The following is a 6,901-nucleotide window of genomic DNA, read 5'->3' on the forward strand; positions in this document are numbered from 1 at the left end:
CTAGTTTTAAATACTTTGCTGAAAATCTTATCTCTATATGATAAATTTTGGTCATTAACGTTATTCACTGCTGTATTGTAAATATTGTCCAAGATGTAATGATACCAGCAGGGCTAACTCAATGCCAGCTGTGACACTGCTGCTACAAATTAAGAGAGAGTGGCTTAAATCAATACAGGACTAAACAGACCACATTCCACTTTAATAATTACATTAGACTGTTGAATTTAGAATGTTATTTTAGTGACATTGGTTCTTTGAATATGAGATCATGTCTGATAACTTCATTTAACTTTATTTAGTTTACTCGGTTCAAGAGGAGTAGTAATAGGGATGTAGTCTCCAGGACAGCTGTTAAGAGACTAATATTTATTTCCTGGGTACAGTTACTTGACAGAGGATAGACTTACAGAAGGGTAATACCACTGTTTAAGGTTAGGGGTCAATGTGCATTAATTCTAGGAGTTTCATCCTTTTATCCTTCTTCCCTCTTTAAGTATCAAATGCAAATGAAATATACAACTATTAAAAATACCACGTTGAGAATTAATCACAGGAGAAGAGAGAGATCTAATAGAGAGAACAGGATAAAGTGAGTCAAAAGAGAAGAGATTATTCTTCCCTTTATTCAGTGCTTATTCTCCCTGGAGCTTGATGGCATGCAGACCAACAACTGAGTCATGTCTTCAGGGTACTGTTTTAACGGCTGCTGAGCTGGGTCCGTTCTGGGGAGCTCCTTGGATACAGCTGGCGGCCGCAGCTGCCTGCAGTTGCCTGGGCAGACCATAGCTTGAGCACCACAGGACAACCAGGAGCAAGCCCTGAGGAACAGAGGGCTGCTGTTCTCCAACAGGTGGTTTTTCTCTAACCTCCTCTCCCCAAGTTGTATTGCCAACATACAAGCTTGGTTCAGAGTTTTGTTTGGAAAGTATATTTTTTGCTGTTGTTGCCACTTCATTTGTTGCATGACCATTTCCATTACATCTATCTTTGGTCGTTATTTTGCCCTGTTCAATCAAACCTGTGGGTGGAATAGCACAGGAAACTGATCTGGAGCTTTAATTGATGGCCTGGCCTTTAAACCCATCCAGATGCCTATGTGTAGGTCTGTTCTCCTACTTAGCTGCCTTTTCTTTTTTCTTTTTTTTTTTCTTCTTTTTTTCTTTTTTTTTAATTATTTTGGGGGGGCATTCTTCAGGGAGGCCATGGCATGGGAAAGATGCCTTATTTTCAAGTTCTGCTGATGGTGTTAGCTCTGCAAACTCCTAATAGATCAACTGAGGCTCCCACTGTTAATTTCTGAAATGCCACGGGAGGCAAACAGAGATTGCACAGTTCAATGGTAGATGTTGTTACTATGTCTTGGGGGTACGTTACTAGTAGTCACATTAAACAACAACAGTTAAAATTGATTTCTTTCTTAACATCAGTTCCCATTCTGTTTCACAGACACCTGGAAGATAAGGGTACCTACTTGCACACCAGGTATTGACTAATAAGAGAGAGTGTGACGATATAGGTGACACTAGGTGACAACAGCTCTTTTAGGCAGTTGATATTGGATGCTGATATTTCAGCAGCTTTTGCTTGATTATAAGTCTTGAGAGACTACACCACAGTACTTTGGAAGAACATACTTTGGAACATACTTTGGAAGAAAATGTAACAGAGAGTCCACCTTGGCAGGTTATTAGCTCACATGGAACAGAGATGGTATCTGCTGTCCTCTTCATTTTGCCAGTATTTACTTTCACAGCAGCACTTTAAGAAGCATCCAGTTCCAAGAAGCTGAAAGAATATAGAGAAAAACATCTATTTTTACCCCAACCATATTTTACATCAACTCCCCAGTGCTTATTAAGTGAGCATAAACTGCACAATGCCATCTAAAAATAAGCCCATATACAGTTTTTAGTACTAGAAAATAAATCCATTCATTTAAGGCAGGAAAAGCATATCAACTGCTATTATTACTGATTCTGTCAAGCTTTTAAAACTAAACTTAGCTAGTTGTGAGGTACTTTTCCTTTTCAGTCTGTTTCTCACAAGCTCTTCTCTGTTCTCTCCCCAAAAGATCACCAGCTTTGTCACCAGAATGTTCTGCAACCTGAGCCAACAGTGAAAGCATAACCTTTTCACATCCCAAGATATTACGTGCTGCAGTGAAGGAAACAGATTGCCCATGACCTCCCCTCACAATATAAACCAGAAGGGTCCTAGTGGGGTCACTTTCTCCTCAATGGGCTCATCGGACTTCAGCCAAACTGGGGCGGAAAAGCAAGTTACTGTTAAGTGCCAAACTTATGTCCCGCTAAAGCAAAAAATAGTGGTGAACATGTCAGTGATTGTGTAAGAATAAGAATAATCCTAAGGATGAATATTATTAATCAAGATCTCACTTTCTGAGGAAGTACTCTAAACCCTATGTTGCAAGAAGAGTGCATAACTTCTTTTGGAAGACAGGTGAGCTGGTGCCCTGTGCACATATTGGTAACCTAAAAACCTAAAACCACTTCAGGCTGTGAATCCCAGTTGCAAAGAGGATGTATCTAGGCTCCAGGCCAGGTATGCTCTACAGCATATCCCGCTCTCCTGGTTTCACTGCTGAGTTCCTGCCAGAAGCTTGCAGAGCTGTCTTCTGGGGCGTGCACCCAGATTTTTCCCATGGAAGTAAGCATAGGGCCTAAGGAAAAGGGATGGTGCATGTTAAAGTCTAAACGGGACCAAGATGAGATGCCTTTGGGGCATGCGCCTAGACCCAAGACCTAGAAAGTGCTCCCATGTCCCATAATTCAGACACAGCTGAAGGTACCTAACTAATGCCTGCAAATTCATGTTGCATACACTTCAAAAATGTTCCTTCACAGGACTTATTTGATGATTTAATCTAGGCAGTTGCTCCAAATTGCAGCCAGAAGAAGGCATCTAAATGCTTGCAGAATATCCATTCTGAAAGCCATCCCTTTCTTCAGCTGTTGCTTGGCCTTATAATTTAGATAATACGATAAATATTGTAATTCTGACTGCCACTTCATTTTCTGCTTGCAATTCGGTATACTTGTTTTGATTAATTTAAAGCCCAGAGTGTCTGCTCTTGCTCTATCCTAGCAAACAGACGTACCAGATCCAGAAACAGACAGTTAAATTTAGTAAACATTCTCCTGTACAATTTAAGCTGACACACTGACCTAATTAGCTTTTTGGCATCACGAACACTCTCAACTTAGGGAGGGTGGCTGTTCTGTGACAGTAATAGGAACCAGGTATTTCTTTTATTGTTTGCCTGGTTCAGACATCTCAGATGGAACAATTAAGAGGCTCTGACAGTGGTAGCTTGGATGAAGAAGTAAAATTAAATTGGCCTGAGAGTCTATCAGCAATATCAGTTTGGGAGTCCTAGGTTCAAGAAGCAAATGTTTTTACTTTGTTTAGGTTAATGGTTACAACTTTAGCATGTTAGGAGTAAAAATAAAGGTTCTATCTGGATTTTTTTTTTAAGCAGCTGTATGATGTTTAGATTAAAGCCCTGAAATTTCTTAATAAACTATATCAGATGTTTTCTAAAGTTCATCTTTTAAAATTAATTACAGGTCTGAAGTGAACATTTCTATCACTTATCAGCTTTTAATAACGAAGGCTTTTGGAAACATAATTTTAACTTAAATATATGGGCAATGTGTTTAAAATAAAGCACTTCATTTTACTCATATTCTCAAAGGTAACCATGCTATCTTGAGTTCTGAACAGAGACCCAGGCTCAGCCAACAAGGTAGGAGTGCCCGTTGGGAGGGACTGCAAACAAAGCTGTGAAGGCCCGCTGATTAAGAAACTGTTGACTTATGTTAAAAGCAATCAAGGCTTGTATACGGATAGATGATGGAGTTTAAATTTAAACCTAGTATCAGTGCGTGACAAAAGCTTTGGTAATTCTGCCCCCAAATCCCATGGTCCAAGACCAGTCTTGCTGATGAGCTGACTGTCGTCACTACCAGGTGTGTGAGATAAGGGACGGAGGGAGCAAAGTGGCTGAATTCTGTGAAGTTCTAATCACCCACCAGACACACATTTGAAAGGCAGGCAAGCATTAGGGTTAGTAAAGTCTCCTTAGCCAAAACGTTCACGGGCCACTGGAAAAAGATGGGGAATGGCAGATTCTTCAGAAACCAGGAGTAAAGAAATGCAGATGTGGCCAGTTACAGAAAGCATGTTATTATTGTCTTAATTTGGAAGAAGGGGATTAGTAAATGCATGTGATACAGGGAAGTTGGCAATAGCACTCTAGAGATCAGAGAAACAGAAGAAAGAGGAATTTCCAAAAGGTCTTTTTAGCAGATATTGGTAATTACTGGTATTATTTTACTGCTCAAAACTGTTCATAATTCAGAAAGATTTGTGTGTTGCTATCAGTAAAAGAGAATGAGAATAAAACATTTTTTCCTGTTTCACTGAGAGAGAGAGAAAGTCTCTCACAGTAATACTCAAGAAGAAAGAGTTTTGAAGAGCGTTCAGCTCAAACCTGATTTGCTCCCAATTAGGCTAATGTTAATCAGCTTAATGCTGATGCTAATGCATAAGCATTTTGTTGAGGAAAGGATGAGAGGTACCAAAGCCATCCCTGCCTTGGACACTGCTGACAAGAAACTTTTAATTGTGCAGCTCTCAGGGATAATAGATTGTGCTGAGAGCGTATTTAATTTTTCTGAAGTTCCTTTTGCTCAAAGAAATAATTAAAGGTAGAAGCAGTCCATGACCACATTTAGCAAAGAGATCTGGAGAGCACTTGACCAGCTCATTCCACAACCGTGCTGGTTTTCAGACTGAGATTTCGACAGTGAAATGATTTCCAGTAATGTTTCTCCTTGGCCAGGACAGTTTCTTACCTGAAAGCTGAGGAAGGTGTAATGCCAAAAGGGTCCAGGGCTGTGTCAATCTATGCCAGGGAGGACTGCGGAGGCACATCAAGTTTGCCAGCCTGATCACGACGAAAACAATCCGCAGCTGACTCTGTGCTCCATGTCCCTGCAGTGTCCTGGCACCCATCATACTGGCACTAATTCTAAAAATAAGAAAACATGTTGCAATCCAAGGCACTCTGTTAAGATATCATCTGTCTTAGTTTGGAAAAGAGCGTTTAATGTCACAGTCTGGCTCTTCATCATGGCTTACTGTTAAGTGCAATGGATTCCAGTAACAAGGGCAACAGCGCAGACGTAATATATTAAGAAAGAGTTTAGCATATCATTTGATAAGTGGAAGATCTTAGAATTCTACTACGATTATTTCTTCCAACAAACAGTGGTACTACAAAGACCTTTTAAATTATATTTTAAGCATGTCAGGAGAGTACTCCTACCCAAAGAAATGTGACATTATTTTGCTGTTGTGACTCCTGGACCAGGGAAGAAGCCGTGCAAGCAGCCACCGTGTTCAGTGACCGACGAGTATTTTTCACAACAGTCCGCTCCCGAGGACGTTTCTCGCTGCAAAAAAAAAAAAAAAAAAAAAAAAAATTTCAAATTTTGGAGCTCCCTCTGCTGGTTCGACATCAACTTTCACTCACAACCACTTTCCCTTCTCCCCGACTGCTCGTTATCCCTTAAACAATTAATTTCGTGTACTGTTATATTAAAAAAGAAGTTACTACATTGCTTATCAGAGCATGTGTCTGTGATAGTTGATATCACATTGGAGAAAAATCTGGCATTTCGCTAACGAGAGAAAAAATTTCTTCTTCTAAATCTGGTTTCAGGACTTGCAAATGCGCAGTGCATGCACGCGTGTTTAATGGAAGCATATGCCCCTATCACTCCATTCTTCCACGAATTCCTAATATGTGTGCGCTCATGTTGTGTGACCACTTTAATATACGTTAGAGTCTGCCCTACTAAGTATAAACAAAGTAAACCAGGAAGACAACACTGTGAAAATGCTTCACGAAATAGCGCAAGCACACACCACCAAGAAACTAAGTATAGGGGTTTATACTCAGCCTTTATACAGCTCATTTAAGTGTTATGTGGTCTAGAGCTTCCCTCATTTTTATCCAAAGTACTTTCTTATTGTCCTGTATGTAAACGGCACTTCAGAGTTTGAGAGTTTGCTGTTCTAAGCTGTAACAAGGCTCAATGTGCCTCACAACAAAATCACACTGGCACTTCACCAGTGTGTGTGATAAAAACAATCAAAAACAAGTGAGAGAGAACACAGACATCAGCAACAGTCTATGTCCAAGGTATTGCTCAAACTTTCATTGTCTTCATTACCTTCAGAGAACTCGGGGGATTTTTCTTATCAATTGGCTCACTTTGCTTATAACTTTAGGGCTGGTAATCCAAATTCTCAGAGACAAAAATGAATGTCTCCATTTTGATAGGCAGTGGCTCATCCCCTATTGCCTTGCAGTGGCACGTCATTACAGGGAAGTTTGCAGAAAAGCCCCCAGAGTGCATGGGATCAAACCTGAGACTCAGGCATTTCTGGGACCTGCTTTTGCTCTGCATGCAACCATCTCCCCTGTAAAAACTGGAGTTTTCTACTCCAACTTTTTTTGCAATTACTATCAAATAGCTGTAACTTTAAAAAGTAAAATTTCATGATGCTCAAGTATTTTCTGAACGGATTAAAGGGATCTGAAAACAGATTATAGAACTTCCCTTCCCGTTTTCTTGTAGTTAACCCACTGTTTTGGCAGTTAAGCTGTAATAAATTCCAACCAACCTGAAGTCTGCACATCAAATTGTAGCCTATAAAAAATTTTGATAGTGGAGGTATACAGCCCTCAATGAGGCTGATAAAATACTAATGGGACAGCCACAATGTAGTTACAGGAACAGCTGATTAAATCAAGATAGCACTTAACAGAATAAGATCATTTCAAATCTAATTATTACATTAGATTATA

At 39.9% G+C, this 6,901-nt stretch overlaps 1 long non-coding RNA gene across 1 annotated transcript; it reads right to left on the minus strand.

Moving 5' to 3' along the window:
• Positions 1-472: 472 nt before the first annotated feature.
• LOC129204148 (uncharacterized) lies at positions 473-5,483 on the minus strand. Its single transcript, XR_008576292.1, has 3 exons — positions 5,354-5,483; positions 4,881-5,056; positions 473-1,788 (listed from the first exon to the last, which is right to left on the minus strand). It is a non-coding gene; the product is annotated as an uncharacterized LOC129204148 (long non-coding RNA).
• Positions 5,484-6,901: the final 1,418 nt, after the last annotated feature.

Source organism: Grus americana, chromosome 3, assembly GCF_028858705.1.
Source record: "Grus americana isolate bGruAme1 chromosome 3, bGruAme1.mat, whole genome shotgun sequence".
Lineage (NCBI taxonomy): Eukaryota > Metazoa > Chordata > Aves > Gruiformes > Gruidae > Grus > Grus americana.